This window comes from Pristiophorus japonicus, chromosome 1, assembly GCF_044704955.1.
Source record: "Pristiophorus japonicus isolate sPriJap1 chromosome 1, sPriJap1.hap1, whole genome shotgun sequence".
Lineage (NCBI taxonomy): Eukaryota > Metazoa > Chordata > Chondrichthyes > Pristiophoridae > Pristiophorus > Pristiophorus japonicus.
This window is the reverse complement of record NC_091977.1, coordinates 527,093,949-527,119,290: the sequence shown is the minus strand read 5'-3', so window position 1 is coordinate 527,119,290 and position 25,342 is coordinate 527,093,949. Positions and strand designations below refer to the sequence as shown.

The following is a 25,342-nucleotide window of genomic DNA, read 5'->3' as shown; positions in this document are numbered from 1 at the left end:
AAAGTATTCCATGAGGGAGCAGTGCACGATTTATCACTGTGGATTGTTTCAGGTGATGGGCCAATGCTGCTTGGCAGGAGGTGGATGGGGAAGATTCAAAGGAACTGGGAAGACCTTCTGCGCACCTTCTCCGGCGAATGAGGCCTCCCTTTCCCAAAGGCCGAGCAAACCCCCACTTGCAGCTGAACCAGGCATCGAAGCGCAGATCCATTGGCAGATCCCCGAGGCACAGGCCGCTAATCACAACCACGAGGAGGTAAAGTTCAACCGAGCAGCGGTACAGGCGCGGCAACCACCACCCAAAGCCGACGACCCATTCGCGACGATGGAAGAGGCTCCAGGTCGACCGTGCCGAGTGGGACTCTGGCTGAAACGTTTCGAATGCGACTTCCCGAAGCCAGAGGCAAAATACCTGTGGAGGAAGATCATGGCAGTCGGCATCATGGACATGGACGAGAGGATGCGCAGACCACGGGACGAGAAGGCGTCCAGACCACGGGACGAGAGTGCATCCAAACCACAGGACAAGAAGGCGTCCAGACCACGGGACGAGAGAGCATCCAGACCACGGAAGGTTGCCACAACGAAACAGAGGAATGTGTCGCCCAGCAAGGAAGATGACTGGCTTTGGGGCAAAGGTAAAGGGGCGGCCACGTTGAAAGCCAGGAACCCACTACGCTCAAATAAATTGCGTGCACCATGTAACCCTTGCGGTCAGTCTTTCGCAGCCAATGATGTACCATTGTATGGAGTTGGGGGTACCTTACAACAAGCCAAAGTAGCGGGTGAACACCAACCGGTCGTATATGTATCTGACAAAGTACTTGCAACAAGTGATGTGTTATCACACGGGGTCGGGAGTGTTGTGCAGCAAGCAAAACTAGCGCGCGAGCCCCAAACGATTGAACATGTATCAAATAAGTTAAACAAAGCAGCAGCCTGTGTTCATGAGACGAAAGAGACGTACCAAAGAGTGTCCCAATATGTGCTCGAGTCAGACAAGCTGGTCATCCCACAAGCTTGGGAGAGCAGAGGCACCATTATCGATGCATTGTTTCGAGAATGTCCAACACTGTCTGTGCACTGTAGCATGATCCGCCACGGGCCAGGCACAGAGTGCGGCACCAATGTTCCCAGTTGGCCATCGTTGCCAATTCCCGGGGTGGAAACGGCACAGCCTGCAGACCCACTCACGGTCGTGGATGTTGTGTATCTGTAAAGCATGCACTCCCATGTTCCGCCACCAGGGAGCTCATCCCCTGAAGTCCCATGTGTGCAGCCTCATCTGTATTGGGAACACAATAACTGGCGACGAGAATACGAAACCAACGCAAAGATGCAGCAAACTGTTGGAATCCTGGAGAAGTTCTCGGAGGGTGAGGACTAGGAAGCCTATGTTGAACAGCTAGACCAGTACTTTGTAGCCAATGAGCTGGACGGAGAAGGAAACGCTGCAAAAAGGAGAGCGATCCTCCTCACGGTCTGCGGGGCACTGACCTACAGCCTCATGAAGAATCTTCTGGCTCCGGTGAAACCCACAGATAAGTCGTATGAGGAGCTGTGTACACTGGTTCGGGAGCATCTTAACCCGAGGGAGAGCATGCTGATGGCGAGGTATCGGTTCTACACGTGCCAGCAATCTGAAGGTCAGGAAGTGGCGAGCTACATCGCCGAGCTAAGGGCAGGACAATGTGAGTTTGATGGCTACCTGGAGCAAATGCTCAGAGACTTTTTTGTACTGGGTATTGGTCACAAAACCATCCTATGAAAACTTTTGACAGTAGCGACACCGACCCTCAGTAAGGCCATTGCGATAGCACAGGCGTTTATGTCCACAAGTGATAACACCAAACAAATCTCTCAGCACACAAGTGCTAGCAATGTTCATAAATTAACTGGAACTGTGTTTGCGAGCAGAAATGTACAGGGCAGAAACCACGAGTCTGCAACTGCCAACAGGCCTCAGGTGACCCAGATGACTCAGAGTCCCCAACAAAGGATGAATGCAAGACAATTCACACCTTGTTGGCATTGTGGAGGCTTCCATTCAGCCTATTCATGCCGCTTCCAAGGGTATGTTTGCAAGAGCTGTAGAACAATGGGGCTGCAACCTCTGCAAAACCTGCTAACCACCACGTGGCAGAGGAAGAGGTGGATCACAGCAATTTCGAGCCTCAGAGAGAGGAGGCAGATGCTGAAGTACAAGGGGTGCACACATTTTCAACGAAATATCCACCTATAATGCTAAATGTAAAATTGAATGGCTTACCCATAGCCATGGAACTGGACACTGGCGCCAGCCAATCCATCATGAGTAAAAAGATGTTTGAGAGACTGTGGTGCAACAAGGCACTCAGACCAGCCCTGAGCCCCATCCACTCAAAACTGAGAACGTACACCAAAGAGCTTATCACTGACCTGGGCAGCGCCAAGGTCAAGGTCACCTATGAGGAGACGGTGCACGAACTGCCACTCTGGATTGTCCCGGGCGATGACTCCACACTGCTTGGAAGGAGCTGAAACTGGGATGACATCCAAGCGCTATCACATGTCGATGAGGCCTCATGTACCCAGGTTCTTTACAAATTTCTTTCCCTTTTTGAGCCAGGCATTGGAAACTTTTCCGGGGCGAAGGTGCGGATCCACTTAGTCCCAGAGGCACGACTCATTCACCACAAGGCACGAGCGGTACCTCACATGATGAGGGAGAGAGTGGAAATCGAGCTGCACAGGCTGCAACGCGAGGGCATCATCTCCCCAGTGGAATTCAGCGAGTGGGCCAGCCCGATTGTTCCATTACTCAAAAGTGATGGCACGGTTAGGATTTGTGGCGATTATAAAGTAACTATTAATCGTTTCTCGCTACAGGACCAATACCCGCTACCTAAGGCAGACGACTTATTTGCGACACTGGCAGGAGACAAGACGTTCACCAAGTTTGGCCTGACTTCGGTCTACATGACGCAGGAGCTGGAGGAGTCTTCGAATTGCCTCACCTGCATCAACACGCACAAGGGACTGTTCATCGACAACAGATGTCCGATTGGAATTCGGTCAGCTGCAGTGATCTTCCAGGGAACATGGAGAGCCTACTCAAGTCGGTACCACACACGGTGGTTTTTCAGGACGACATATTGGTCATGGGTCGGGACATCGCCGAGAAGAGGTCCTCCAGTGACTGGATCGCGTAGGGTTGCGGCTGAAGAGGTCGAAATGCATCTTCATGGCAACAGAAGTGGAGTTTTTGGGGAGAAAGATCGCGGCGGACGGTATTCGGCCCACAGACGCCAAGACAGAGGCGATCAGGAACGCGCCCAGGCCACAGAACGTCACAGAGCTGCGGTCGTTCCTGGCACTCCTCAATTATCTTAGTTACTTCCTACCGGGGTTAAGCACCCTCTTAGAGCCCCTACATGTGTTATTGCGCAAACATAAGAACATAAGAACATAAGAATATAAGAATTAGGAACAGGAGTAGGCCACCTAGCCCCTCGAGCCTGCTCCGCCATTCAACAAGATCATGGCTGATCTGGCCGTTGACTCAGCTCCACTTACCTGCCCACTCCCCATAACCCTTAATTCCCTTATTAGTTAAAAATCTATCTATCTGTGACTTGAATACATTCAATGAGCTAGCCTCAACTGCTTCCTTGGGCAGAGAATTCCACAGATTCACAACCCTTTGGGAGAAGAAATTCCTTCTCAACTCGGTTTTAAATTGGCTCCCCCGTATTTTGAGGCTGTGCCCCCTAGTTCTAGTCTCCCCGACCAGTGGAAACAACCTCTCTGCCTCTATCTTGTCTATCTCTTTCATTATTTTAAATGTTTCTATAACATCACCCCTCATCCTTCTGAACTCAAACGAGTAAAGACCCAGTCTACTCAATCTATCATCATAAGGTAACCCCCTCATCTCCGGAATCAGCCTCGTGAATCGTCTCTGTACCCCCTCCAAAGCTAGTATATCCTTCCTGAAGTAAGGTGACCAAAACAGCACGCAGTACTCCAGGTGCGGCCTCACCAATACCCTATACAGTTGCAGAAGGACCTCCCTGCTTTTGTACTCCATCCCTCTTGCAATGAAGGCCAACATGCCATTCGCCTTCCTGATTACCTGCTGCACCTGCAAACTAACTTTTTGGGATTCATGCACAAGGACCCCCAGGTCCCTCTGCACCGCAGCATGTTGTAATTTCTCCCCATTCAAATAACATTCCCTTTTTCTGCTTTTTTTCCCAAGGTGGATGACCTCACATTTTCCAACATTGTATTCCATCTGCCAAACCTTAGCCCATTCGCTTAACCGATCTAAATCTCTTTGCAGCCTCTCTGTATCCTCTACACAACCCGCTTTCCCACTAATCTTTGTGTCATCTGCAAATTTTGTTACACTACACTCTGTCCCCTCTTCCAGGTCATCTATGTATACTGTAAACAGTTGTGCTCCCAGCACCGATCCCTGTGGCACACCACTAACCACCGATTTCCAACCCGAAGAATCCATTTATCCCGACTCTCTGCTTTCTGTTAGCCAGCCAATTCTCTATCCATGCTAATACATTTCCACTGACCCCGCGTACCTTTATCTTCTGCAGTAACCTTTTGTGTGGCACCTTATCGAATGCCTTTTGAAAATCTAAATACACCACATCCATTGGTACACCTCTATCCACCATGCTCGTTATATCCTCAAAGAATTCCAGTAAATTAGTTAAACATGATTTCGCCTTCATGAATCCATGCTGCGTCTGCTTGATTGCATTATTCCTAGCTAGATGTCCTGCTATTTCTTCCTTAATGATACTTTCAAGCATTTTCCCCACTACAGATGTTAAACTAACCGGCCTATAGTTACCTGCCTTTTGTCTGCCCCCTTTTTTAAACAGAGGCGTTACATTAGCTGTTTTCCAATCCGCTGGTACCTCCCCAGAGTCCAGAGAATTTTGGTAAATTATAACGAATGCATCTGCTATAACTTCCGCCATCTCTTTTAATACCCTGGGATGCATTACATCAGGACCAGGAGACTTGTCTACCTTGAGTCCCATTAGCCTGTCCAGCACTACCCCCCTAGTGATAGTGATTGTCTCAAGGTCCTCCCTTCCCACATTCCTGTGACCAGCAATTTTTGGCATGGTTTTTGTGTCTTCCACTGTGAAGACCAAAGCAAAATAATTGTTTCAGGTCTCAGCCATTTCCACATTTCCCATTATTAAATCCCCCTTCTCATCTTCTAAGGGACCAACATTTACTTTAGTCACTCTTTTCCGTTTTATACATCGGTAAAAGCTTTTACTATCCGTTTTTATGTTTTGCGCAAGTTTACCTTCGTAATCTATCTTTCCTTTCTTTATTGCTTTCTTAGTCGTTCTTTGCTGTCGTTTAAAATTTTCCCAATCTTCTATTTTCCCACTAACCTTGGCCACCTTATACGCTTTGGTTTTTAATTTGATACTCTCCTTAATTTCCTTGGTTATCCACGGCTGGTTATCCCTACTCTTACTGCCCTTCTTTTTCATTGGAATATATTTTTGTTGAGCACTCTGAAAGAGCTCCTTAAATGTCCAACACTGTTCCTCAATTGTGTCACCGTTTAGTCTGTGTTTCCAGTCTACTTTCACCAACTCTGCCCTCGTCCCACTGTAGTCCTCTTTGTTTAAGCATAGTACGCTCGTTTGAGACACTACTTCCTCACCCTCAATCTGTATTACAAATTCAACCATACTGTGATCACTCATTTCTCAAGGATCTTTTACTAGGAGATCGTTTATTATTCCTGTCTAATTACACAGGACCAGATCTAAGATAGCTTGCTCCCTTGTAGGTTCTGTAACATACTGTTCTAAGAAACAATCCCGTATGCATTCTATGAATTCCTCCTCCAGGCTACCCCGTGCGATTTGATTTGACCAATCGAAATCCCCCATGATTACTGCCATTCCTTTTTCACATGCCTCCATTATTCCCTTGATTATTGCCCGCCCCACCATGAAGTTATTATTTGGGGGCCTATAAACTATGCCCACCAGTGACTTTTTCCCCTTACTATCTCTAATCTCCACCCACAATGATTCAACATTTTGTTTATTAGAGACAATATCGTCTCTCACAACTGCCCTGATATCATCCTTTATTAACAGAACTACCCCACCTCCTTTCCCTGCTTGTCTATCTTTCTGAATCATCAGATACCCCTGTATGTTTAATTCCCAGTCTTGGCCACCCTGCAACCACGTTTCTGTAATGGCCACCAAATCATACCCATTTGTAATGATTTGTGCCGTCAACTCATTTACTTTATTTCGAATGCTGTGTGCATTTTAATACTAGTTTTTAAACCATTATTTTTAATTTTGACCCCTCCTGCAGCCCCTTTACATTCAGTGGCTCTTTTTGGTTTTTGCCTTGGGTTTCTCTGCCCTCCACTTTTACTCATCTCCTTTCTGTCTTTAGCTTTTGTCTCCTTTTTGTTTCCCTCTGTCTCCCTGCATTGGTTCCCATCCCCCTGCCACATTAGTTTAACTCCTCCCCAACAGCACGAGCAAACACTCTCCCTAGGACATTGGTTCCGGTCCTGCCCAGGTGCAGACCATCCGGTTTGCTGGTCCCACCTCTACCAGAACCGGTTCCAATGCCCCAGGAATTTGAATCCCTCCATGCTGCACCACTGCTCAAGCCACGTATTCATCTGAGCTATCCTGCGAGTCCTACTCTGACTAGCACGTGGCACTGGTAGCAATCCTGAGATAACTACTTTTATGTGAGAACTGGGTATGGGAAAAAAACCAAGTAATTGCTTTTGAGAAAGCCAGAAACATTTTATGCTCCAACAAGCTGCTTGTATTGTATAACCCGTGTAAAAGACTTGTGCCAGCATGTGATGCATCGTCGTACGGAGTCGGGTATGTATTACAACAAGCTAACATTGCGGGGTAGTTGCAACCTGTCGTCTATGCTTCCAGAAACTTGTCTAAGGAGGAGAGGGCCTACAACATGATTGAGAAAGAGGCATTAGCGTGTGTGTTCGGGGTAAAGAAGATCAGTACCTGTTTGGCCTCAAGTTTGAGCTGGAAACCGATCACAAGCCCCTCACATCCCTGTTCGCTGAAAACAAGGGGATAAATACTATGCCTCAGCCCGCATACAAAGATGGGCACTCGCGCTATCAGTGTATAACTATACCATCCGCCACAGGCCAGACACCGGGAACTGTGCGGATGCTCTCAGTCGGCTACCATTGCCCACCACGGGGGTGGAAATGGCACAGCCTGCAAACATGTTGATGGTGGCGCAGCCTGCAGACTTGTTGATGGTCATGGAAGCGTTTGAAAATGATAAATCACCTGTCACGGCCTGCCAGATTAGGACTTGGTCCAGCCAAGATCCTCTGCTGTCCCTAGTAAAAAATATGTACTGCATGGGAGCTGGGCCAGCATCCCCATTGAAATGCAAGAGCTAATCAAGCCGTTCAAGTGGTGAAAGGACGAACTGTCCATTCAGGCAGACTGCCTGTTGTGGGGTAACCGCGTAGTGCTACCCAAAAAGGTCAGTGAGACGTTCATCTCGGATCTCCACAGCACACACCCGGGTATAGTAATGATGAAAGTGATAGTCAGATCCCACATGTGGTGGCCCGGTATCGACTCTGACTTCGAGTCCTATGTACAGCAATGCAGTGTATGTGCTCAGTTGAGCAACACGCCCAGAGAGGCACCACTGAGTTTGTGGTCCTGGCCCTCCAGACCATGGTCGAGGATCCATGTCGATTATGCGGGCCCGTTTCTCGGTAAAATGTTCCTGGTGGTGGTGGATGCTTTTTCAAAATGGATTGAATGTCAAATAATGTCGGGAAGCACCGCCACTATTGAAAGCCTGAGGGCCATATTTGCCACCCACGGCTTGCCTGACATACTGGTCAGTGACAACGGGCCATGTTTCAGCAGTGCAAAATTTAAAGAATTCATGACCCGCAATGGGATCAAACATGTCACCTCGGCCCCACTTAAACCAGCCTCCAATGGGCAGGCAGAGCGGGCAGTACAAACCATCAAACAGAGTCTTAAACGAGTCACAGAAGGCTCACTCCAAACCCGCCTGTCCCGAGTACTGCTCAGCTACCGCACGAGACCCTACTCACTCACAGAGGTGCCCCCGGCTGAGTTAATCATGAAAAGGACACTTAAAACCAGACTAGCACTGGTTCACCCCAACCTACATGATCAGGTAGAGAGCAGGCGGCTGCAACAAAATGTAAACGATGGTCGCGCCACTGTGTCACGGGAAATTGATCTGAATGAACCTGTGTATGTGCTAAACTATGGACATGGTCCCAAGTGGATAGCGGGCACGGTGATAGCTAAAGAAGGAAATAGAGTGTTTGTAGTCAAACTAGACAATGGACAAATTTGTAGAAAGCACTTGGACCAAACGAGGCTGTGGTTCACAGACTGCCCTGAACAACCCACAGCAGACACCACCTTTTTCGAGCCCACAACTCACACCCAAAGGATCAACCACACCACGCTGGACCAGGAAATCTTACCCATCTCACCCAACAGCCCAGCAAGGCCAGGCTCACCTAGCAGCCCTACAGGGCCAACAACACGCCAGTCCACGAAGGCACAGCCAACACACCAGAACAGACATTTGTACTGAGGCAGTCCACCAGGGAAAGAAAGGCTCCCGACCGCCTCACCTTGTAAATAGTTTTCACTTTGACTTTGTGGGGGGAGTGATGTTGTGTATCTGTAAAACATGCACTCCCATGTTCCGCCACCAGGGAGCGCATCCCTTGAAGTCCCGAGGGATCCCAGCATCCCTTGGGAGCATTGTATATAAGCCGGCCCCTAAGGCCTGTTCCTCACTCTGGAGTGTCTTAATAAAGACTGAGTTCACTGTTACTTTAACCTCCCTGTGTGCAGTCTCATCTGTGTTAGGAACGCAATCGTGGAAGCGCCAGAAAGCGAGGGTTCAACCGTAACGGCCCCCCAGTCAGGACCGGGACCAGCCAGAATCCCATGTTACCGCCTGCCAAAGGTTAACTGCTGGACGGGATGTGGCAACCTATCCACCAAAGAGACGACAGACCCATCCCAACGTTGCAAAGCAAGGCAGGGCGGTCACATACAGTCGGTGGTCCGGGGCCCCCATCCACGGAGGACCACCAGGCCTTCCGCCACTACTGAAAGTCTCAAGGCCAATGCGGCAATCCTGGGCTTGCCAGACCTCAGGGTCAGCGCCCAAATCACTAAACCTAGCACCACGTGTGCCACGGAAGACTCCCCACAGACCCGGCAATCCTGGGTGTTATGCAATCACTGGACTGAATCACTCAGAACTCGCCTTCCGCATGCCATCAGCAGAGAATGCACCATAAGTACACGACCCCTCCACGCGACATCAGAATAAGTGATGTAGACCGTGTTCAGGGCCCCAGCTGGGCCGCTAGCACTGCATTAGCCAAGGGGGGGAATGGAGTGTATGTGATGAAAACGGAGCGTTTGATTGTGAAACTATGTACCGGGCTCACGAGTAAAGCAGTTGGACAAGACCAAACTGCGAACAACAGATAACCAGGAATCACTGTGACAGGACCTGGCCCCCAGCGATCCACTAACATGATCAACTTCACCGTCAACCACGAGGATGAACCCACCATGTCAGGACTTCAACCCAGGCGATCGACCCGGGGGCGCGGGCCGCCAGATCACCTCAATAACTTGCACAATAAGACTTTGAGGGGGGAGTGATGTTATGTATGTATGTTGACCTTACCCAAATGTTAGACTTGCCACTAGGGGGCACATCTGTGTATCCTGGGGCAAGCAGGTATGAAAAGGTGATTGACTCGAAAGTCTGAATAAAGAGACCAAAGTCACAACAGTTTAAGCTTGCGATATAGTCCTGTGGATTTATTCTGAACATAACATACCACAATGTTGCTCGGGCAATCCTTCGAGGCAGCAGGGGGAGGAAGAAACAGAGGAGCAGGAAGAGTAGCAAGAACCCAATGAAGGCAAGGAAAAGTAATGCAATGGAACTGACAGGATTAATCAGGAGCTTTTTGATAGCTTTTCACAGTTAGGCAGTGCCAGGTGACATTACATTAAGGTGAGTCTGCAAAGAAGGCAAATTGTCTCGTTGGCACAAAATATATATCTGAAAGCTCTCCACTCATTCAGAACCTTGTAATCCCTTGACTACAGAAGGTTGAGGGGTGATCTAATTAAGAACATAAGAAATAGGAGCAGGAGTAGGCCATTTGGCCCCTCGAGCCTGCTCCGCCATTCAATAAGATCATGGCTGATCTGATCATGGGCTCAGTTCCACTTCCTTGCCCCCTCCACATAACCCTTTACTCATCTATCCCTCAAAAATCAGTCTATCTCCGCTTTAAATATATTCAATGACCCAGCCTCCACAGCTCTCTGGTGCAGAGAATTCCACAGATTTACAACCCTCTGAGAGAAGAAATTCCTCCTCATCTTAATTTTAAATGGGCAGCCCCTTATTCTGAGACTATGTCCCCTAGTTTTAGTTTCCCCTATGTGTGTAAATATCCTTTCTGCATCCACCTCATCAAGCCCCCTCATTATCTTATAAATTTCAATAAGATCACCTCTCATTCTTCTGAACTCCAATGTGTATAGGCCCAAGCTACTCAACCCCCTCATCTCCAGAATCAACCTCGTGAACCTTCTCTGAACAGCTTCCAATGCAAGTATATCCTTCCTTAAACACGGAGACCAAAACTGCATGCAATACCCCAGGTGAGACCTCACCAATACCCTGTACAGTTGTCGCAGGACTTCTCTGCTTTTATACTCTATCCCCTTGCAATAAAGGCCAACATTTCATTTGCCTTTCTGATTACTTGCTGTACCTGCATACTAAAATGTTGTGCTTCATGCACAAGAACCCCAGATCCCTCTGAACTGCTGCACTTTGCAATTTTCCTCCATTTAAATTATAATTTGCTTTTCTATTATTTCTGCCAAAGTGGATAACCTCACATTTTCCCACATTGTATTCCATCTGGCAAATTTTTGCCCACGCACTCAGCCTGTCTATATCCCTTTGCAGATTTCTTGTATCCTCCTCACAATTTGCTTTTCCACCCACCTTTGTAAATTTAGCAAATTTGGCTACATCACACTCGGTCCCTTCATCCAAATCATCAATATAGATTGTAAATAGTTAAGGACCCAGCACCGATCCCTGCGGAATCCCACTAATCACTGTTTGCCAACCGGAAAATGACCAATTAATCCCGACTCTCTGTTTTCTGTTAGTTAGCCAATCCTGTATCCATTACCCCCAACCCCATGAACTTTTATCTTGTGCAGTAACCTCTTATGTGACAGCTTATCAAATGCCTGCTGGAAATCCAAATACACCACATCCACTGGTTCCCCCTGATCCACCCTGCTCGTTACAGCCTCAAAGAACTCCAGCAAATTTGTCAAACATGATTTCCATTTCATAAAACCATGCTGACTCTGCTTGATTGAATCATGCTTTTCCAAATGTCCCGCTACTGCTTCCTTAATAATGGACTCCAGCATTTTCCCAACCACAAATGCTAGGCTAACTGGTCTATAGATTCCTGCTTTTTGTCTGATTCTTTTTATACATAGGGGCGTGATATTTGCGGTTTTCCAATCCGCTGGGACCGCCCCAGAATCCAGAGAATTTTGGTAGATTACAACCAATGCATCCACTATCTCTACAGTCACTTCTCTTAAGGCCCGACAATGTTCGCCATCTGGTCCAGGGGACCTGTCCACTTTTAATCCTATTATTTTACCGAGCTAAACCCACACGTCGCTGAATTCACTGCTCCCGGTCACTATCGCGTTAGTGCCCCATTACGGCCCCCCCGCCCCCCAGGCGCTAACGGGAGGTGCCAAGCAGCCGAATTTCTCCCCCTGTGTTTTCGCCACAATGTTGCTCGGGCAATCCTTCGAGGCAGCAGGGGGAGGAAGAAACAGAGGAGCAGGGAGAGTAGCAGGAACCCAATGAAGGCAAGGAAAAGTAATGCAATAGAACTGACAGGATTAATCAGGAGCTTTTTGATAGCTTTTCACAGTTAGGCAGTGCCAGGTGACATTACATTAAGGTGAGTCTGCAAAGAAGGCAAATTGACTCGTTAGCACAAAATAGATATCTGAAAGCTCTCCACTCGTTCAGGACCTTTAATCCCTTGACTACAGAAGATTGAGGATGATCTAATTAAGGTGTTTAAGGCAAAAGTGTGAAGAGGTCAAGCGCAGGCAGCAGAAGGAGTGCGCGGCAAACCAGCCCCACCTATCCCCTCCCTCGACAAATGGCTGCTCCACGTGTCTGTGGCTCTCGTATCGGAGTGTTCAGCCATCAGAGAACTCACTTTGGGAGTGGAAGCAAGTTTTCCTCGATTTCGAGGGACTGCCTATGATGATGATGATTAAGGCAATTAAAGGATTTAATAAGGTAGATAGAGAGAAACTATTTCTTCTGGTGGGGAGGGGAGGCGGTTCCAGAATAAAGGGGCAGAACCTTAAAATGAGAGCTCGGCCATTCAGGGGTGATGTCAGGAAGCACCTCTTCACACAAAGGGTAGTGGGAATCTGGAACTGCCCAAAATGCTGACTTTAAATGTCAAAACTGAAATTGATAGATTTTTGTTAGCCCAGGGGGTCATAGAACTAAGGCAGGTAGATGGAGTTAGGACACAGATCAGCCATCACAAAATTGAATGGCAGAACAAGCTCAAGATAATGAAAGGCCTCCTCATGTTCCCATATTCCCAAATGTCTTTCATTTGTGCAATTGTATAGATTGAGGAGATTGAATATTTCATAATTCTTAATGGTTCCTATGCAGCAGGGGACCTGTAGGATGGGGGAGTCTGTATAATGGGGGGGTCTGTATAATGGGGGAGTTGTAGAATGGGGGCTCTGTAGGATGGGGGGTCTGTAAGATGCGGGGTGTCTGTAGGATGGGGGGGTTCTGTAGGATAGAAGTGTGTCTGTGCCCACAGGAAGCATTGTCTGTAATCTACAGACCCAGAGCTGGAAAGTAGGATCAAGGTAGATAGCTCTTTGTCAGCCGGCATGGACACGATGGGCTGAATGGCCTCCTTTTTGTGCTGTAAATTTCTCTGATTCTATTCCAACACAGTCCCAGGGCAGTATATCACAACTCCTGATTCTGCTCTCCATGGCCTAAATCGCTATGATTAGCGCCATTCAAAGGCGACACAGATCTGAGAATCGGGTCTACAGTCTTGTATCCCTAACTCCGATTGTCACTCTTGTTGTGTGCAGAGGATCACAAATCTCCAGCATCGAAGCACTGACCACACTCGACCAGCTCCATTGGGCGGGCCACATTGTTCGCATGCCTGCCACGAAACTCCCAAAGCAAGCGCTCTACTCTGAACTTTGACACGGCAAGCGAGCCTCAGGTGGGCAGAGGAAACGTTTCAAGGACATCCTCAAAGCCTCCTTGATAAAATGTAACATCCCCACCGACACCTGAGAGTCCCTGGCTCAAGACCACCCTAAGTGGAGGAAGTGCATCTGGGAAGGCGCTGAGCACCTCGAGTCTCATCGCCGAGAACATGCAGAAAACAAGCGCAGGCAGTGGAAGGAGCGTGCGGCAAACCTGTTCCACGCACCGCTTTCCCCACCACTGTCTGTCCCACCTGTGACAGAGACTGCAATTCCCGAATTGGACTGTACAGTCACCTGAGAACTCACTTTTGGAGGACACCTTGCTCTTATCATAGAATCGTAGAATCATAGAAATTTACAGAGAAACATAGAAACTTAGAAAATAGGTGCAGGAGTGCGCCATTTGGCCCTTCGAGCCTGCACCGCCATTCAATAAGATCATGGCTGATCATTCCCTCACTACCCCTTTCCTGCTTTCTCTCCATACCCCTTGATCCTCTTAGCCGTAAGGGCCATATCTAACTCCCTCTTGAATATAATCCAATGAACTGGCATCAACAACTCTCTGCGGCAGGGAATTCCATACGTTAACAACTCTCTGAGTGAAGAAGTTTCTCCTCATCTCAGTCCTAAATGGCCTACCCCTTATTCTAAGACTGTGTCCCCTGGTTCTGGACTTCCCCAACATCGGGAACATCCTTCCGCATCTAACCTGTCCAGTCCCGTCAGAATTTTATACGTTCCTATGAGATCCCCTCTCATCCTTCTAAACTCCAGTGAATAAAGGCCCAGTTGATCCAGTTTCTCCTCATATGACAGTCCAGCCATCCCTGGAATCAGTCTGGTGAACCTTCGCTGCACTCCCTCAGTAGCAAGAACGTCCTTCCTCAGATTAGGAGACCAAAACTGAACACAATATTCCAGGTGAGGCCTCACTAAGGCCATGTACAACTGCAGTAAGACCTCCCTGCTCCTGTACTCAAATCCCCTAGCTATAAAGGCCAACATACCATTTGCCTTCTTCACAGCCTGCTGTACCTGCATGCCCACTTTCAGTGACCGATGAACCATGACCCCCAGGTCTTGTTGTACCTCCCCTTTTCCTATTTTGCCGCCATTCAGATAATATTCTGCCTTCGTGTTTTTGCCCCCATTGATCCATATTATACTGCATCTGCCATGTATTTGCCCACTCGCCTAACCTGTCCAAGTTCCCTGCAGCCTCTTAGCGTCCTCCTCACAGCTCACACCGCCACCCAGTTTAATATCATCAGCAAACTTGGAGAATTACACTCAATTCCATCATCTAAATCATGAATATATATTGTGACGAGCTGGGGTCCCAGCACTGAGCCCTGCAGCACTCCACGAGTCACTGCCTGCCATTCTGAAAAGGACCCATTTATCCCGACTCTCTGCTTCCTATCTGCCAACTAGTTCTCTATCTACGTCAGTACATTACCCCCAATACCATGTGGTTTCATTTTTCACACCAATCTCTGTGTGGGACCTTGTTAAAAGCCTTTTGAAAGTCCAAATACACCACATCCACTGGTTCTCCCTTGTCCACTCTACTAATTACATCCTCAAAAAATTCCAGAAGATTTGTCAAGCAGGATTTCCCTTTCATAAATCCATGCTGACTTGGACCAATCTTATCACTGCTTTCCAAATGCGCTGTTATTTCATCCTTAATGATTGATTCCAACATTTTCCCCACTACTGATGTCAGGCGAACCGGTCTATAATTACCCGTTTTCTCTCTCCCTCCTTTTTAAAAAAGTGGTGTTACATTACCAACCCTCCAGTCCATAGGAACTGATCCTGAGTCGATAGACTGCTGGAAAATTATCACCAATGCGTCCACTATTTCTAGGGCCACTTCCTTAAGTACTCTGGGATGTAGACTATCAGGATCTGGGGATTTATCAGCGTTCAATCCCATCAATTTCCCTAACACAATTTCCCGCCTAATAAGAATATCCTTCAGTTCCTGCTTCTCACTCGACCCTCCGTCCCCTAGTACATCCGGAAGGTTATTTGTGTCTTCCTTTGTGAAGACAGAACCGAAGTACTTGTTCAATTGGTCTGCCATTTCTTTGTTCCCCATTATAAATTCACCCGAATCCGACTGCAAGGGACCTATGTTTGTCTTCAGTAATCTTTTTCTCTTCACATATCTATAGAAGCTTTTGCAGTCAGTTTTTACGTTTCTGGCTAGCTTCCTCTCGTATTCTATTTTCCCCCTCCTAATTCAACCCTTCGTCCTCCTCTGCTGAATTCTAAATTTCTCCCAGTCCTCTGGTTTGCTGCTTTTGCTGACTAATTTGCATGCCTCTTCCTTGGATTTAACACTATCCTTAATTTCCCTTGTTAGCCACGGTTGAGCCACCTTCCCCGTTTTATTTTTACTCCAAACAGGGATGGACAATTGCTGAAGTTCATCCATGTGATCTTTAAAGGTTTGCCATTACATATCTACCGTCAACCCTAAAAGTATCATTTGCCAGTCTAATCTAGCCAATTCATGCCTCATACCGTCAAAGTTACGTTTCCTTAAGTTCAGGACCCTAGTTTCTGAATTAACTTTGTCACTCTCCATCGTAATAATGAATTCTACCATATTATGGTCACTCTTCCCCAAGGGGCCTCGCACAACAAGATTGCTAATTAGTCCCTTCTCATTACACATCACCCAGTCAATGATGGCCAGCCCTCTAGTTGGTTCCTCGACATATTAGTCCAGAAAACCATCCCTAATACACTCCAGGAAATCCTCCTCCACCGCATTGCTACCAGTTCGGTTAGCCCAATCAATATGTAGATTAAAGTCGCCCATGATTACTGCTGTACCTTTATTGCACACATCCCTTATGTCTTGTTTGATGCTGTCCCCAACCTCACTACTACTATTCGGTGGCCTGTACACAACTCCCACTAACGTTTTCTGCCCTTTGGAATTCCGCAGCTCAACCCGTACCGATTCCACATCATCCAAGCTAATGTCCTTCCTTACAATTGCATTAATTTCCTCTTTAACCAGCAATGCCATCCCGCCTCCTTTTCCTTTCTACCTATCCTTCTTAAATGCTGAATACCCTTGGATGTTGAGTTCCCAGCCTTGGTCACCCTGGAGCCATGTTTCCATGATGCCAATCACATCATATCCGTTAACTGCTATCTGCGCAGCACGGAAGGAGGCCATTTCGGCCCATCGTGTCCGTGCTGGCTGACCAAGAGCTATCCAGCCTAATCCCATTTTCCAGCTCTTGGTCTGTAGCCCAGTAGGTTACGCCCTTTAAGTGCACATCCAAGTATTTTTTAAATGTGGTGAGGGCTTATCTGAAGTTGAACGCACAACCTTCTGACCCAGAGGCTGACACTCCAGTGCAGTGCTGAGGGAGCACTGCACTGTCGGAGGTGCCGTCTTTCAGATGAGATGTTAAACCGAGGCCCTGACTGCCCTCTCAGGTGGGCGTAAAAGATTCCATGGCATTATTTGGAAGAAGAGCAGGGGAGTTATCCCCGGCCTGTTGGCGAAGTCCTGGCTAATATTTATCCCTCAATCAACATAACTAAATTAGTTGGTCATTATCAGATTGTTGTTTGTGAGCATGCTGTGCGCAATTTGGCTGCCGTGTTTCCCACATTACAACAGTGATTACACTCCAAAAGTGCTTCATCGGCTGTAAAATACATTGGGACGTCTTGAGGTCATGAAAGGCGCTATAGAAATGCAAGTCTTTCTTCCTAAGTTATAAATAAACTAAACATTCCATTAAACACTAAGCTAATAAATAACAATAACAAATAAAACAACTTTGTTCAACAGATATTTTAAGTCACACCATTCTCGATAGACAGGATGGCCAGCAAAGATAGCCTGTGGTCTCCGATAGCTGATCGCAAATAATGTTTTATAAGCTTCAACTTCGAGAAGCTCTGATCTCTGCTTGCCATCAATGCGGGCAGGTTAACAGGATTCTGAGTGCTCTCCATCGCCATCGATACGGACACGGTTAACAGGATCCTGAGCACTATCCATCACCCTCGATACAGCACAGTTAACAGGATCCTGTGCTATGCATCGCCCTCGATACGGGCACGGTTAACAGGATCCTGAGCGCTAGTCAAGTGTTATACATAGAAACATAGAAACATAGAAACATAGAAAATAGGTGCAGGAGTAGGCCATTCAGCCCTTCGAGCCTGCACCGCCATTCAATAAGATCATGGCTGATCATTCCCTCAGTACCCCTGTAAGAATTTGGCGAAATCATCGAGAGCAAAAGCATAAACATTTGGACTTATACTTTTTGACTTTAAGTTTTGGAACTTGGCTGTTACTGCACAAGGACAGACAGCCTGATGTAGGACAGGTCCAAACATGTCCCACAGGAATACACATCAGGTGGGCAGGAATCAATGGCTGAAATGGCAGGAAGATGGCTGATAGTGGGGGGGGGGGGGGGCCCTTTGTCATGTAATCAGTGAGAGATCAAGAAGATTTGTCGGTGCTCAAGGCACAAAGGAAGCTGTTCGACCACCCAAACTTACTGGGGCCTTATCCAGGAATAGCCCAGTTGACAACAACATCGGCCGAAGAGGTGTCTCTTTTTGCTTTTCAGTTGCATTGCCTGAGGCGGAGGACTGATTTTTGGTGCGAAGATTCAAAAGCATGTTGCAGGTGTAAGAGAGGCAGTTTCTGGCTGCCATCGTTCTCTCTCTCTCTCCTCTTCTACGCTTACTCACTTCGTTCAACGCGCAAGGACTGAGCACTCCGTCTGGGACGGAGAGGAGAAACACCATCTATGAGCAAAGAGAGCCTTGCTATTTCGACCGGGAGGCTGACCTTGAGACTGGACTTGAATACCACAGACTGGTACAGAACCAGAAGATACGCCTCATCGGGAGAAGCAGCGAGTAAGCCAGAGGGGTAATAAGTGAGCATTTATCCCAGCCCACACACCTTTAAGACCACCGCGTAGTGTGAAGGGTGTCGTGTGTCCCAGCCAAGCTTTAGGGGTTGAGTGGGGAGGTTTTTGCTTGGATCGTAAGTGTACGCACAATTCTGTTGGACAGATTCGGTGGTGTACTTTTGAATCTGAGCAGGGGTGTTTTAGTCGTGGGTTCTTCACGTTAGACAGGACAAGGTTGAGTGTTGTACTGTGTTTGTTTGTTTTACGCACCAGAATGTGTTTTACTGGGTGCAGGTGTGTGCTTTAATTTGAATAAAAGCGTTGTGACGGTTGGGACCGAAAGATCCGGCTATAACTCTGTATTTCTGTTCACCACTAGAATTCCGGTGTCTAGAACTGTTGTTCTCGGAGCATGATTCGAAACCACCAAGGGCAAAACCACCTACACCATCCCCAATATCCGCCCCTCCGCTGCACTCACCACTGGGCTGAGGGAGTGCTGCACTGTCAGAGGTGCCGTCTTTCTGATGAGATGTTAAATCAAGGCTCTGTCTGCCCTCTCAGGTGGATGTAAAAGATCCCGCGGCACTATTTTGAAGAAGAGCAGGGGAATTATCTCCGGTGTCCTGGCCAATTATTCATCATCATCATCATAGACAGTCCCTCGGAATCGAGGAAGACTTGCTTCCACTCCTAAAGTGAGTTCTTTGGGGGCTGAACAGTCCAATATGAGAGCCACAGACCCTGTCATAGGTGGGACAGACATTCGAAGAGCTCAACGCCCTCCCGAATGCACTTTCTCCACCTAGGGCGGTCTTCAGCCAGGGTCTCCCCGGTGTCGTGGTGATGTCGCACTTTACCAGGGAGGCCTTGAGGATGTCCTTGTAACGTTTCTGCTGCTGACATCACTAAAATAAATTATCTGGTCATTATCACATTGCTGTTTGTGTGAGCTTGCTGTGCACAAATTGGGTGCTGCGTTTCCTACATTACAACAGTGACTACACTCCAAAAGTACTCCATTGGCTGTAAACACTTTGAGTCATCTGGTGGTCGTAAAAGGTGCTATATAAATGCAAGTCTTTCTTTCTTTCCATAAACCTCTCCGCCTCTCTACCTTTCTTTATTCCTTTAAAACGCTCCTTAAAACCAACCTCTTTTATCTGGCTCGGTGTCAAATTTTGTTTGATGACACTGCCATGAAGCGCCTTGGGACGTTTTACGACATTACAGGTGCTATATAAATACAGGCTTTTGTTGTTGTTGCAAAATATCTTTGAAAAATGAATTGTTCCTTGCAGTGTTTTAGACAGCTGCCCTTTTTAATGATAAAACATCTAACCAAAAGGATTGCAAAGGATCTTCTGTGAGGGTGGAGCAGCAAATATGTTAATGCAGAATAAGACAGGAGTTGATTCTGCAGAGCACTTGCAGTGCCTTCAATGAATAAATTGAAATCCTACTGCTTTGTATTCCTGTTTCAGTGTGAAAAACCACCACAGTCTTCAGAAGGTTAAATGGAAAGTGTGATTAACATTTTTCATTATATGTTCCTCATTCCTTTTGACAAGACTTGTTTTATTAGGCAAGGATTTAAAATGCAATATCCTTGCATTTGATGGAAATTAGTTTTAATGTCTTAACAAGCCCAGCATATATATTGCTGTCATATACATAGATCACTGTTCAAATTGGTGATCCCACTGCCTATATTTGATCTGTCATGTCTGAGAATTATGCATGGATTTTGAGAGTCAGGGCTCTGGTGCATAATTGTATTTGCGCTATGCTTGGATGGAGGGCTACAGGAGCTTAAGAAATGGATCAAGCTTTGACATAGGACTGAACGCAACATCACAAGAGACTTTTGTCTAAAAGTCAGTGGTCTATGTCCGTGAGCTGTGAGCCAAGAGTTCTGGACCTGTTTCTCTACCGTCAATCTCCACCGTTATTGATCTACAGCCGGGGCTACATCCACAAGTGGCCGTGAGTGAAAATAAGTCTTTGTTTTAATCCCAAGCCGTACTGCAGTGTGTCATTGCATATATGTTAATGCGACAAATCACTGGCCGGCTTTTGATTCTTTCCCGTTGCATCTTGCATCTTTACCCTTTCACGGGACTTCAAAAAAGAGAACAGCATTGCTTTCAAGTTAATCGGCTCCAACTATATGCTCCCTCATCGAGCATTCTTGCCATCGACTTGAAGAGGCCGGATTGTCTCGTAGTGAACTGCTCATTTTAGCTTCCCGATGTGGTCGCACGGAGTACGTGACATCTGACTTATTGTGCTGCAAGGACCGACATTAATGGAGTGCCAATCCCCCAAAGGGTGTCACAAATACGGAAGAATAAAGTTTCCATTGTACATTGACATTTGAGTTTCAGTACTCATGCCAGGACTTTGGTCTGAAAGCAGGCATTGCAGAGTGAAGAAACTATTAAACTGCTTTGGCCGAGACTTGCTAACTTTTGGTCACGGACCAAAAACGGCTGAGGCAGTGCCTTGCTCGAGAGCCACTTTTACAGGCACCCACAACTTGCATTTACATAGAGCCTTTAAAATGAATTAAAAGCATACCAAGGCAGTTCACAGGAATGGTTATCAAACTAAATTTGACACCGAGCCACAGAAGGAGATATTAGGACAGGTGACCAAAAGCTTGGTCAAAGAGGTCGGGTTTAAGGAGCATCTTAAAAGAGGAAAGAGAGGCGGAGAGGTTTAGGGAGGGAATTCCAGAGTTCGGGGCCTAGGCAGCTGAAGGCACGGCCGCCAATGGTGGAGCAATTAAAATCAGGGTGCGCAAGAGAGCAGAATTGGAGGAGCACAGATATCTGGGAGGATTGTAAGGGTGCACGAAGATGCACCATGAGGACATTCCATTTTCTTATCTTTAGAAACATAAAAACATAGAAAATAGGTGCAGGAGTAGGCCATTCGGCCCTTCTAGCCTGCACCGCCATTCAATGAGTTCATGGCTGAACATGCAACTTCAGTACCCCCTTCCTGCTTTCTCGCCATACCCCTTGATTCCCCTAGTAGTAAGGACTACATCTAACTCCTTTTCGAATATATTTAGTGAATTGTCCTCAACAACTTTCTGTGGTAGAGAATTCCACAGGTTCACCACTCTCTGGGTGAAGAAGTTCCTCCTCATCTCGGTCCTAAATGGCTTACCCCTTATCCTTAGACTGTGACCCCTGGTTCTGGACTTCCCCAACATTGGGAACATTCTTTCTGCATCTAACCTGTCTAACCCCGTCAGAATTTTAAATGTTTCTATGAGGTCCCCTCTCATTCTTCTGAACTCCAGTGAATACAAGCCCAGTTGATCGAGTCTTTCTTGATAGGTCAGTCCCGCCATCCCGGGAATCAATCTGGTGAACCTTCGCTGCACTCCCTCAATAGCAAGAATGTCCTTCTTCAAGTTAGGAGACCAAAACTGTACACAATACTCCAGGTGTGGCCTCACCAAGGCCCTGTACAACTGTAGCAACACCTCCCTGCCCCTGTACTCAAATCCCCTCGCTATGAAGGCCAACATGCCATTTGCTTTCTTAACCACCTGCTGTACCTGCATGCCAACCTTCAATGACTGATGTACCATGACACCCAGGTCTCTTTGCACCTCCCCTTTTCCTAATCTGTCACCATTCAGATAATAGTCTGTCTCTCTGTTTTTACCACCAAAGTGGATAACCTCACATTTATCCACATTATACTTCATCTGCCATGCATTTGCCCACTCACCTAACCTATCCAAGTCGCTCTGCAGCCTCATAGCATCCTCCTCGCAGCTCACACTGCCACCCAACTTAGTGTCATCCGCAAATTTGGAGATACTACATTTAATCCCCTTGTCTAAATCATTAATGTACAGTGTAAACAGCTGGGGCCCCAGCACAGAACCTTGCGGTACCCCACCAGTCACTACCTGCCATTCTGAAAAGTCCCCATTTACTCCTACTCTTTGCTTCCTGTCTGACAACCAGTTCTCAATCCATGTCAGCACACTACCCCCAATCCCATGTGCTTTAACTTTGCACATTAATCTCTTGTGTGGGACCTTGTCGAAAGCCTTCTGAAAGTCCAAATATACCACATCAACTGGTTCTCCTTTGTCCACTCTACTGGAAACATCCTCAAAAAATTCCAGAAGATTTGTCAAGCATGATTTCCCTTTCACAAATCCATGCTGATTTGGACCTATCATGTCACCTCTTTCCAAATGCACTGCTATGACATCCTTAATAATTGATTCCATAATTTTACCCACTACCGATGTCAGGCTGACCGGTCTATAATTCCCTGTTATCTCTCTCCCTCCTTTTTTAAAAAGTGGGGTTACATTGGCTACCCTCCACTCCATAGGAACTGATCCAGAGTCTATGGAGTGTTGGAAAATGACTGTCAATGCATCCGCTATTTCCAAGGCCACCTCCTTAAGTACTCTAGGATGCAGTCCATCAGGCCCTGGGGATTTATCGGCCTTCAATCCCATCAATTTCCCCAACACAATTTCCCGACTAATAAGGATTTCCCTCAGTTCCTCCTCCTTACTAGACCCTCCGACCCCTTTTATATCCGGAAGGTTGTTTGTGTCCTCCTTAGTGAATACCGAACCAAAGTACAAAGTGATAGCAAATGTGCCATAAGTACAATGTTTAAAAATACTTTGCCCATCGCACATTCTCGCTGCTCTGCTCTAACAATGGGATTCCATAAATTTAAGCTTCACACATCTGAAGGTTCAAAATTTGAATTGTTTGTTATTTGAAGATTATGGGATAGCCTGATGTAGTGCAAACCCCACTGATGATACTAATCTGAATCAGAAACAATGACCAGCAAGCAGAAATAAGCTGTGACTCTGTGTTTCTCTCTATCATCCAGCGGCCACTACTTCTCTTTGTGTCTATTTGTGTCTTCATCTCTCTGCCTTTGAAACACACTCCTCAGTATCGTGTCTTTCTATGCTGTGCCCAGTGTGGGGGGGGGAAGGGGGAATTTTAACTCCCAGGCCGAGAGAGTGGCCTAGCGAGTGTTAGAAGTTGCTTTGTGTAAGGTCAAACATCGTATCTCTAGACCATTAGGATGTGCTGGTATTGGAGATTAGTCAGGACAATGTGGGGCAGCAGAAAGCAGTCAAGTTGGCTACGTCGCATGTGAGGTGTGAGTATCAGGAATTGGCCAGAACAATGGAAGCACCCAAGCAGTATCACATCAACTATCTGGTATTGTCTAGGTCATCCTGTTCCTTTTGTAATGTTAAAGCAGAATGTCGGGTTAAACTGATTACCAGTTAAACAGTTAAAGAGGGCTATTATGTCCTCAAGTCTGGAGGTTTGGTAAGGTTCGTGTCAATATACAGTCTGGGCATCATGTGATAAGACTCACATTAAGGGGAAAGGTACTTTTAGGATGGCTGGAAAGTTTTTGAACTGGTGAGAAAGTACAGATAGCAGCCTTCTTGTAGGGAGAGCTCACGGGATGGTCGGAAGTCCATCCACCTACGGAGGGAAAGCTTGATCACCTTGGGTCTGCAGGAAACCAAGCTGTGAGTCTATTGTATCAAAGTTCCTTACAGCGAGCCACTGGCCAATTTTACCATCTCGGTCCCATTAACATGTCGCCGGGAGACATCCTGACCAAAATGGCCAAGAAGTCGGTGAGAAATGGCTTCCCGGCCTAACTGTTTCTTGTTGTTCATTTCTGTGATGTACGCGTCGCTGGCAAGGCCGGTATTTATTGCACATCCCTAATTAAGAACATAAGAAATAGGAGCAGGAGTCGGCCATTTGGCCCCTCGAGCCTGCTCTGCCATTCAATAAGATCATGGCTGATCTGATCTTGGCCTCAACCCCACTTCCTTGCCCGCTCCCCATAACTCTTGACTCCCTTATTGCTCAAAAATCTGTCGATCTCCACATTAAATATATTTGCCCTGGAGAAGGTGATGGTGAGTCGCCTTCTTGAACCGCTGCAGTCCGTGTGGTGAAGGGGCTCCCACAGTGCTGTTTGGGAGGGAGTTCCAGGATTTTCACCCAGCGACGATGAAGGAATGGCCGATATATTTCCAAGTCAGGATGGTGTGTGACTTGGAGGGGAACTTGGAGGTGATGGTGTTCCCATGCGTCTGCTACCATTATCCTTCTAGGTGGTAGAGGTGGCGGGGTATCTCGGGTATCTCGGTGGCAGGGGCACAGGGCAAGTGCTGGACATGGGGGGTGGGGGGGGCGGGGTGGCGGCAGGGGTGGAGAACAGAGATTCGGGAATGGTAGGGGAGTCCCGGCAAGAGACGCCCATACATCCTGTGTGAAGCGCGGAGACACTCACCTGGAGGAGCTACTGCTCCTGCTGATCTTCCTCCCACGAGCTCCAGCCTGTCGGGAAGGCCACAGCCTCTCGCCCGCTCAGCCCATCATCAATATTGGCTGTACAATCCCGAATGACAACATCAGGACCCGGTGGAGAGCCCGACAACCCTTCGAGATCTCTGCGCTCGTTCAATTCTGGCCTCACGGGCGTCCCCGATTTTAATCGCATCGCTATTGGTGGCCAGTGGAAATCGTTTTGTGTATCTAAATATTGCTCGCAGCAGTGTCCTGCAGATAACCTTTTAACTCCTGGAGACACCGAGGCAATCTGGAGGGCAAGCGACACAATTCGGAGAGCGTTAGAGAGAATGTCAGGAGTTTTATTTGCGGGAGTTAATCAGGAGTTGCACGGACGAGTTGCAGGTGTCGGTTAAAGAACTCCCCACCCCCCCCCTTCCCTATTTTCAATGATAAATGTCCTCCCCAAAAAGAAATATTTTTCTCAAAAACAAAAAAAAGACTTACATTTATTCAGCGTCTTTCACGACCACCGGACGTCTCAAAGCACTTTACAACCAATGAAGTATTTTTGGAACGTAGTCACTGTTGTAATGTGGGAAACGCAGCAGCCAATTTGCACACAGCAAGCTCCCACAAACAGCAATGTGATAAT

General features: G+C 47.2%; 1 protein-coding gene across 5 annotated transcripts in view; it reads left to right on the top strand.

Annotated features, from left to right (window-relative positions):
- The window catches only part of LOC139277834 (cadherin-7-like), a 509,491-nt gene that overhangs the window by 256,052 nt on the left and 228,097 nt on the right, over positions 1–25,342 (top strand). The gene's annotated exons all lie outside the window — the stretch shown is intronic.